Source organism: Adiantum capillus-veneris, chromosome 17 (genome assembly GCF_014529385.1).
Source record: "Adiantum capillus-veneris isolate H3 chromosome 17, ASM1452938v2, whole genome shotgun sequence".
NCBI lineage: Eukaryota > Viridiplantae > Streptophyta > Polypodiopsida > Polypodiales > Pteridaceae > Adiantum > Adiantum capillus-veneris.
Window position 1 is genome coordinate 109,478,617 of NC_140947.1, and position 6,805 is coordinate 109,485,421.

General features: G+C 45.4%; 1 pseudogene; it reads right to left on the reverse strand.

Moving 5' to 3' along the window:
• Window positions 1-1,925: 1,925 nt before the first annotated feature.
• Window positions 1,926-4,812, reverse strand: LOC147437861 (uncharacterized; annotated as a pseudogene).
• Between the last annotated feature and the right edge of the window lie 1,993 nt (window positions 4,813-6,805).

The following is a 6,805-nucleotide window of genomic DNA, read 5'->3' on the forward strand; positions in this document are numbered from 1 at the left end:
GCAAGGATTGAATATCCAGAGGGCCCGGATGCCAACGACAAATACCAGCTACAACAAAAGAAGCTGGAACTCCACAAGTTCAAGGTGAGCTCCACACAGAAGAAGTTGGAGCTTCAAATCAACATGGTCAATCCTCTACAGCAGGAAAAGAGAGAAGGAAGCATCGCCTTGTTGTCTATTCATTGGACTCCAACGATTTTGAGGGCAACACGACGGATAAGAGCGACCAAGGCAAAGAAAGAAATAACCACAAATAGCGGTCAGAAGGCTCCCAAGAGACGCAAACGGATGATGATCCCCCATGGGCTGCCATCGAAATACAAACTTATGCCGCTCACATGTCTATTGGGGGTAAGACACTCCCTAAAGGGAGTGGACCCACACCATCACATCCGCACAATAGTGAAGAGCACAAATCAGATGAAGAGTGGGTGGACTCGGAATATGAGGTGCTTGAGGTGCCTGTGTGACCGAAAGAGAAAAAGAGCATTGTCTACAAGAAGAGGAAGCAAGCTTCCCCAACTCGTGCAACAAATGCACCTCCCCATCAACCTCAAAAGGTGCGAAAGCGCAGCCGTGCATTTGCGGAGATTCACCACTATCAGAAGAGCACCGAGCTCTTGATTCGGAGGGCCCCTTTTGCAAGGCTTTGCAAGGAGGTTTTGCAAATGTACAACACTGAGTTTCGGATGGGCGTCGTGGCCATAGAGGCAGTCCAAGAGGTAGCAGAGCAATATCTAACTAGCATATTCGAGGATGCAAACCTATGTGCCATCCATGGAAAGCGTGTAACGATTATGCCCAAGGATATGCAGCTTGCTCGCCGTTTGCGTCATGAGAATTAGCTTGTAATTAGTCATCAAACCATTTTTGTATTTACGGAACTTCCAAGATTGGGAAGAATTTGAATATAAGCGTTTTTTGATTGTATACTCCACTCTTTGTGCATTGTATTGCTTTAATTGTGTACCATGCGATGTAGCAGTGGTCGATGTTTTGTCTACCTTCTTTTGTATGTATGTAGCTTAAAGCTTGGCATTGGGAAAACTTGCCTACGTTAAGCACCTTGCCTAAGTCAAGCATGCAGTTCTTGATACATCCAAGCTATGTGAATCACTGATGCAACCCAACTATCTTGAATGCATAGTAAAAGTTTTTGGAAAGCCTTGGAAAGGTCTTGGAATGCCCCCAAAATGGCTGCCACAAGGGCGCGTATTTGGTGCTTCCACAGGCCGATGAAGGGACCAAATGCGTGCCCTTGTAGCAGCCATTTTTAGGGCCTGCCAAGGTCTTTCCAAAGCTTTCCAGGATGTTTTGCCCTGCATTCAAGATATTTTCCTTGCTTCAACGCTTCAAATCGCCTGGGTGCATCAGGAAGTGCATGCCCCACTAAGTCAATGTAGCATAGATTTTTTGAAGCATACATGTAATTAGTTTTGGTTAGCATACATGTAATTAGTTTTGGTTTTGCAACTGAAATTTATATAGGCTTGTATAGCAGCTTGGTTATGAAAGTATCTATGGTTGGAGTGAATGTTGGTCAGCCATTTTGTCTTAATTCATGGGGAAAGGCATTGATAAGCCTTTTAAAGGGCTTGAGATGCTCCAAAATGGGCTGCCACAAGGGCGTGCATTTGCCCCTTCCATATGCTTATGGAAGACCCAGGTGCGCGTCCTTGTGGCAGCCCATTTTGGGGCCTCCCAAGCCCTTTTGTAGGCATACCAATAACTTTCCCCATGATTTAATGCAAGTTGGCTGGCCAACATGCTTTCCAACCCAGCATGCATCAAAAACTACATGATTCCCTAAGCAAGGGTGCTTCTCATAAACACATTGGAAGCCAAACATATAACAAATTCAAAAGCTTGCAAGTAAGAGAGAGTCATAGACATCAAAAAGTAAATTCATTAAGGAAATCAACGCTTTACATGATATCCGGCTTTTGCTTTAGGATCTTTCAAATTACAATTTTCTGGCGCTTGGCCTTTTGGGGTGGCTCCCTGTTAAGCAAAGTGGTTGTAATTTCTTGGAGGTCATTAACCCCTACAGCTTGGTTCATGCCGACATGGGAGATGAGGTGCCCATGAAAGTTGACGCCAAAAGTGGATATTGCAAAATCTTTCTTTACAAGCACTACAAGGTTGGCCGATTGGGCAAGGGTTGTTAAGCACAAGGCCTTGGAGAGTGAACGGAGGGCAAAAATGTTGTAGCATCCATTGGGGGAGTAGTCGGCATGCACAAACACCATGTCACCAGTCGGAAGTGTGCCGAGGTAGTGAGCAAGTGCCGCTTGAGGTCCAAACACCGTCCTCCTCCCCCTTGACCATTGCGCCGAGGTGTCAACCTCCAAAACATCCTGCAAAACATAGGATTTGTGAGAAATATGGCAAAAAATTAGTTATAACATTAACAAAATCAATTGTAATAATCAAATTTAAGTGAGCATCTATACCTCTTGTCTACAATCCTCCTCATCAACATCCGGGTGCAAGTAAAGATCCACACTTGACTTCCCCTTTGGATCAAGCAAAACACGTGTTGTAGTAGGTGATGGTGAATCCACTCTTGTGCGTTTAGCCAAAAACATGGCTTGCACGGTCACAAACTTCTCCTCAGAGACCTTGGCCTGCCCGGCCGCTGCCACCTCGGCTTGTGCGATAGCCACTGTGTCCGCCATAGTATTCCCCATGGGCAGTAGGAGATCATCGTCATGGGAGGTGGTGGTATCAATCTCAAACTTTCCATGGGCATTGAGGATGGCGAAACACTCATCCATGCGAAGCTCAAAGGATTTCTCCAAATCATGTAAAAACACAAACTCCTCTCCACCCACCACAATGGAGGAGAAACGGGTAATCTCTACCTCAGGGATGGCATCCCGAGTGCTGGTTTCTTCTGGCGGCCTCGAGGACGAACCGACAGATGGAGAGGCCTCCAAGAGGCCTTGAATCCCTACAAGGTAGGTCAAGGCAAGCATCCTCTCCTCTGCGGATGTGTCAATGGGCGTGGGCTTGGGGTCCTTCACATCCGCCAGGACCCCGTCGATCTGCAAGTGTGGTAGCACTACGTCAGGGCCTGCTGGGCACTCGTGAAGGAGGAAGATCATTATGGCCTGGACAGAGAAAAATGTGTTTTCGATCTTCCCCTTACACATTGCTCGTACATCATCATCTTCAAGCCGCATATATTGTTCGACGGGTTGTGCTATGGTGGCAAAGCGTGCAAGCCGCTGATGAAATGGCATGTCCCCTTTGTAGATGTGGTGCAAAAGGCCCTCAGGGATTGGTAACTCAACAATGAATCTCCCCATGGACGTGGAAATGTATGAAGTGATGTGCTCAAGAGATTGAGAGTGGAGGGTCAAGGTGGTTTCCAAATCGGGTTGGGTTGTGAAAAATGCATGAAGCTCAGGGCGATTTGCATGCCTTGTCTCACTAAGGAATTCATCTAAAGCACTAGTTGCAGCCATGCTTTCTCTTTGCGTAACTGGGTATGCTAGGTCTCTCTGCAATGCTAGGATGAAATGGTAAAATGAGAAGGTGGTCCCCCGTTTATAGACATATTCCATCTCGAAAAAAATAAAAAAATATGCGTTTTAAAAATAAAATTACAAAACACCTTAAAACTCAAGTACAAAATCAAGTACAACACCCTAAAAATTTTCAAAATCTTTAATAAAATATCCAGTACATAAAAGAGTAAAGTTACAAGCCAATTCACTTAGACAAGATGACTTCGTTTGTAAACAAGCATAGTGGCCTCCATCCACCTTCCAATCTACACAACCAAAAATGGGCAATCAAGATACAAATACCCAGAAAAATTAAGAAAAGGTAGTTAATCAAGCACAAAGCAAACCCTGCGTTGTTCCAGTTTGAAACTTGCATTGCCGACATCCTCGAACCACATTATGACAAAATGTTCCCGAAGATTGGCAAGAGTCCAATGCGGGTTCACTAACCACCTCCACCTCATTATTGGGCATGCGGACACAAATTTCAAAGGATTGAACCTCTTCGACCGTCAGCTGCAAGGGTATCCATTTGCCACGTTTGTGCATCCACCTTTCATAGCTAAACCGTGCATACAAGGTGCACCTTGCCTTCAAATATCAAAGGCAAAGTTGTGTGGGAGACACATTGCACTTGTAACGGTCACCATCATGCAAACCATCAACATAGCCCCAATTGACACCTAGAATGGTGTCCATTGCATCTACGTCAACTTCTTTGCAACAAACATTGTCAATGTTTCCACAATCGGCAGAGAGAAAAATGCATGCACAAACAAATAGGTGGGACAATTCCAACTGAGACCCAGCGATCTGGTTGCCTTACCAAACTTTAGGGACCCTTGGAAATCTTGCAGCACATTGCGCTTGAAAGAAAGCAAGGCCCAATGGTCTGGAGTTGGCCATTCTGCACTCTGCAATGAGGGTGTCTCCACGGCTTCTAACCTACCATAGCCTTGGCTTGACTTCGGTACCACGTACTTGTGGGAGTACATGAATATTCGCTACTTGGTAAGTTTTTTCAACGAGACATTAAGAAACAGAAGCTCCCCAATGTGAGCATGCACAACCATGAACGTGCCTGAGAGGCATTCAAGTGGCTGCTCTCCTCAACTAAGCTAGATGGAAAAACATCTTTATAAATACCCTTAGTCAAACAAAATGATCGCATGCATGTTAAACATGATATATGCATGGGATAGCTAAACCATGAGGACTTACAATGAGGTTCAAATTGATTTGAAGCTCTCTGCAGGTGGATCTCAGCTGCACTGTACACGTGTTGCACGATGGCCACCATTCCGGGCTTGGTTTCTTTGAATGCCAATAGTCTTCCCTTCCAATGGCGTTCCAGTACGCTTTGACATCGTACGCGATGAGGCCCAGTACTGGAGGGTTGCATGTAGACCCATGAACCCCTGTGGGATCCATCCCCCCTCTGAATTTTTTGTGTTGTGCAACACAATCTCCTGTATTTCTGGTTTGGGTTGTCTATGCGTGTTAGCGATGGACATGCTTGGGAAGTTGGGCTTAGGAAGGGATTGGGAATGGGTGGGAGGAAGGTGAGGGAGAGAAGTGGGCAAGGCTATTGTGTGTGGGTACTATGGAGAGAGAATGAGGAGCTGAGGGGAGGGTGAGGTGAGCTGCCTATGGTGGCTATGGTGGCTTTGACAGTAGAGATAGAGAAGGAGGGGAGGAGTGAGAGGTAGAGAGGATAGTGGTGAGATGTGTGCTATGGGGTGTGGGACTGTAGAGGGTTGATGGAGGTGTGAGAGAAGGAGGAGCTATGGAGAGAGGAAGAGAGTAATGGAAAGCTTTTGGATATGGCTGCCTTGACTGTAGAGAGAGAATGGGAGGAGAGAGAAGAGGGAGAGTGTTGGAGAGAAAAGTAGTGATAGAGAGAGAGAAAAGTGGATTTTGGGAGAGGAATTTGACTTTTTGAAGTTAGTATATGTTTTTGGAACAGTTTTGGAGGCAAATGAGTCAATTTTGACACTTTAAAAAAAATATCATTTTTTAGGGTTTTTAAGCCTGCGCGTTCTTTCCTTTGGGGGGATCCCTCCCTCTTCTATGACACCTCTTTCCCCCTTTTACCCACCCCCCCCCCCCTCCCCCCCCGAGCCTCCCTCCCCCCACTCTCTAAGAACCAAGCATTGAAGAGGGAGACAATTAGGTTGCACCCCTACCATTCCTCCCCCTCTAGGTGATATCCCAAGAGCCCTCTCATTGGTTCTGCCTTAAGCCTTCACTAATCAAAAAGGCCCAAGGAGAGTCCATATTTTTCCTAATGTCTAAGATGTTGATTTGTCGATTTAGGCACCACCAACATAGTGTAGATTTGTTGATATAAGCAACACATCCTTAGTGCAAGTCCATTTGCCTAGGAAGCATGCTCATTTGGTGTAGAATGTAGATTCATTGGTTTACGCAACACCAATTACAAAATCATGTCCCATGTGGCTAGCCACCATTGCTTTTAGTGTGATTTTGTTAAATCGCGTATATCAAAAAATGATTTGGAATACATTGAGATGGTTTGGGATTTGATTTATGCTATCGATGAATTTATGATGATATAATGATGACAGTGCTATGGTATTGATGGATTTTGATTGTTGGATTGCTATAATATAAGGTTCAATTTATAGAGTCGGAGCATTTATTGGAGCAAGGAGTTTTTGGAAGCATATTGGATTTGAAAGATACTGCAAAAATCAATAAATCTATTAATCACTTAAGCCAAGCTAGATTTTTTGTGTGATTTCAAATCTATATGAAACTTAGGCCACGAAAAGTATTAGGAAACCTTGGACCCATTAGATATTTTGAGAGTATTAAAGAGAGTGTCAATCAAGGGATTACCGTCTTTGAGAAAGAAGCCAGTATGTTTCCCCAATTTTGGAACCAAGTCAATTAGGGGGTATCTTGGGAGATGCTCTAGGTGAATCTGAAGTGAAAAACGGCACAGCAGACACGTGGAAAGAGAAAGGGAGAGAGAGACGTTTTAAACCCAAGATCGATGGCGGTGATGTGACTGCCAGGAATACAAAGCTTGGGGAGGCTCGGCGCTAAGTCGTGTGATCCCACTCAGGTAGAGAGAGATAGACGGGGAGAGAGCTGCTCTAAGCGGACGTGCATGCTCGCTGGGTCGTGTGATCCCGCTCAGGCAGAGAGGCGCAGAGCAACACGGATCTGTGGAGGAGGTGACTGCAGGCCAACTACAATCTGTGGGGCTGCAGAGGGCCTAGCGATGGCTATGCAGGTAGGGCAGAGGCGAGAGGGAAGAGGGAAGA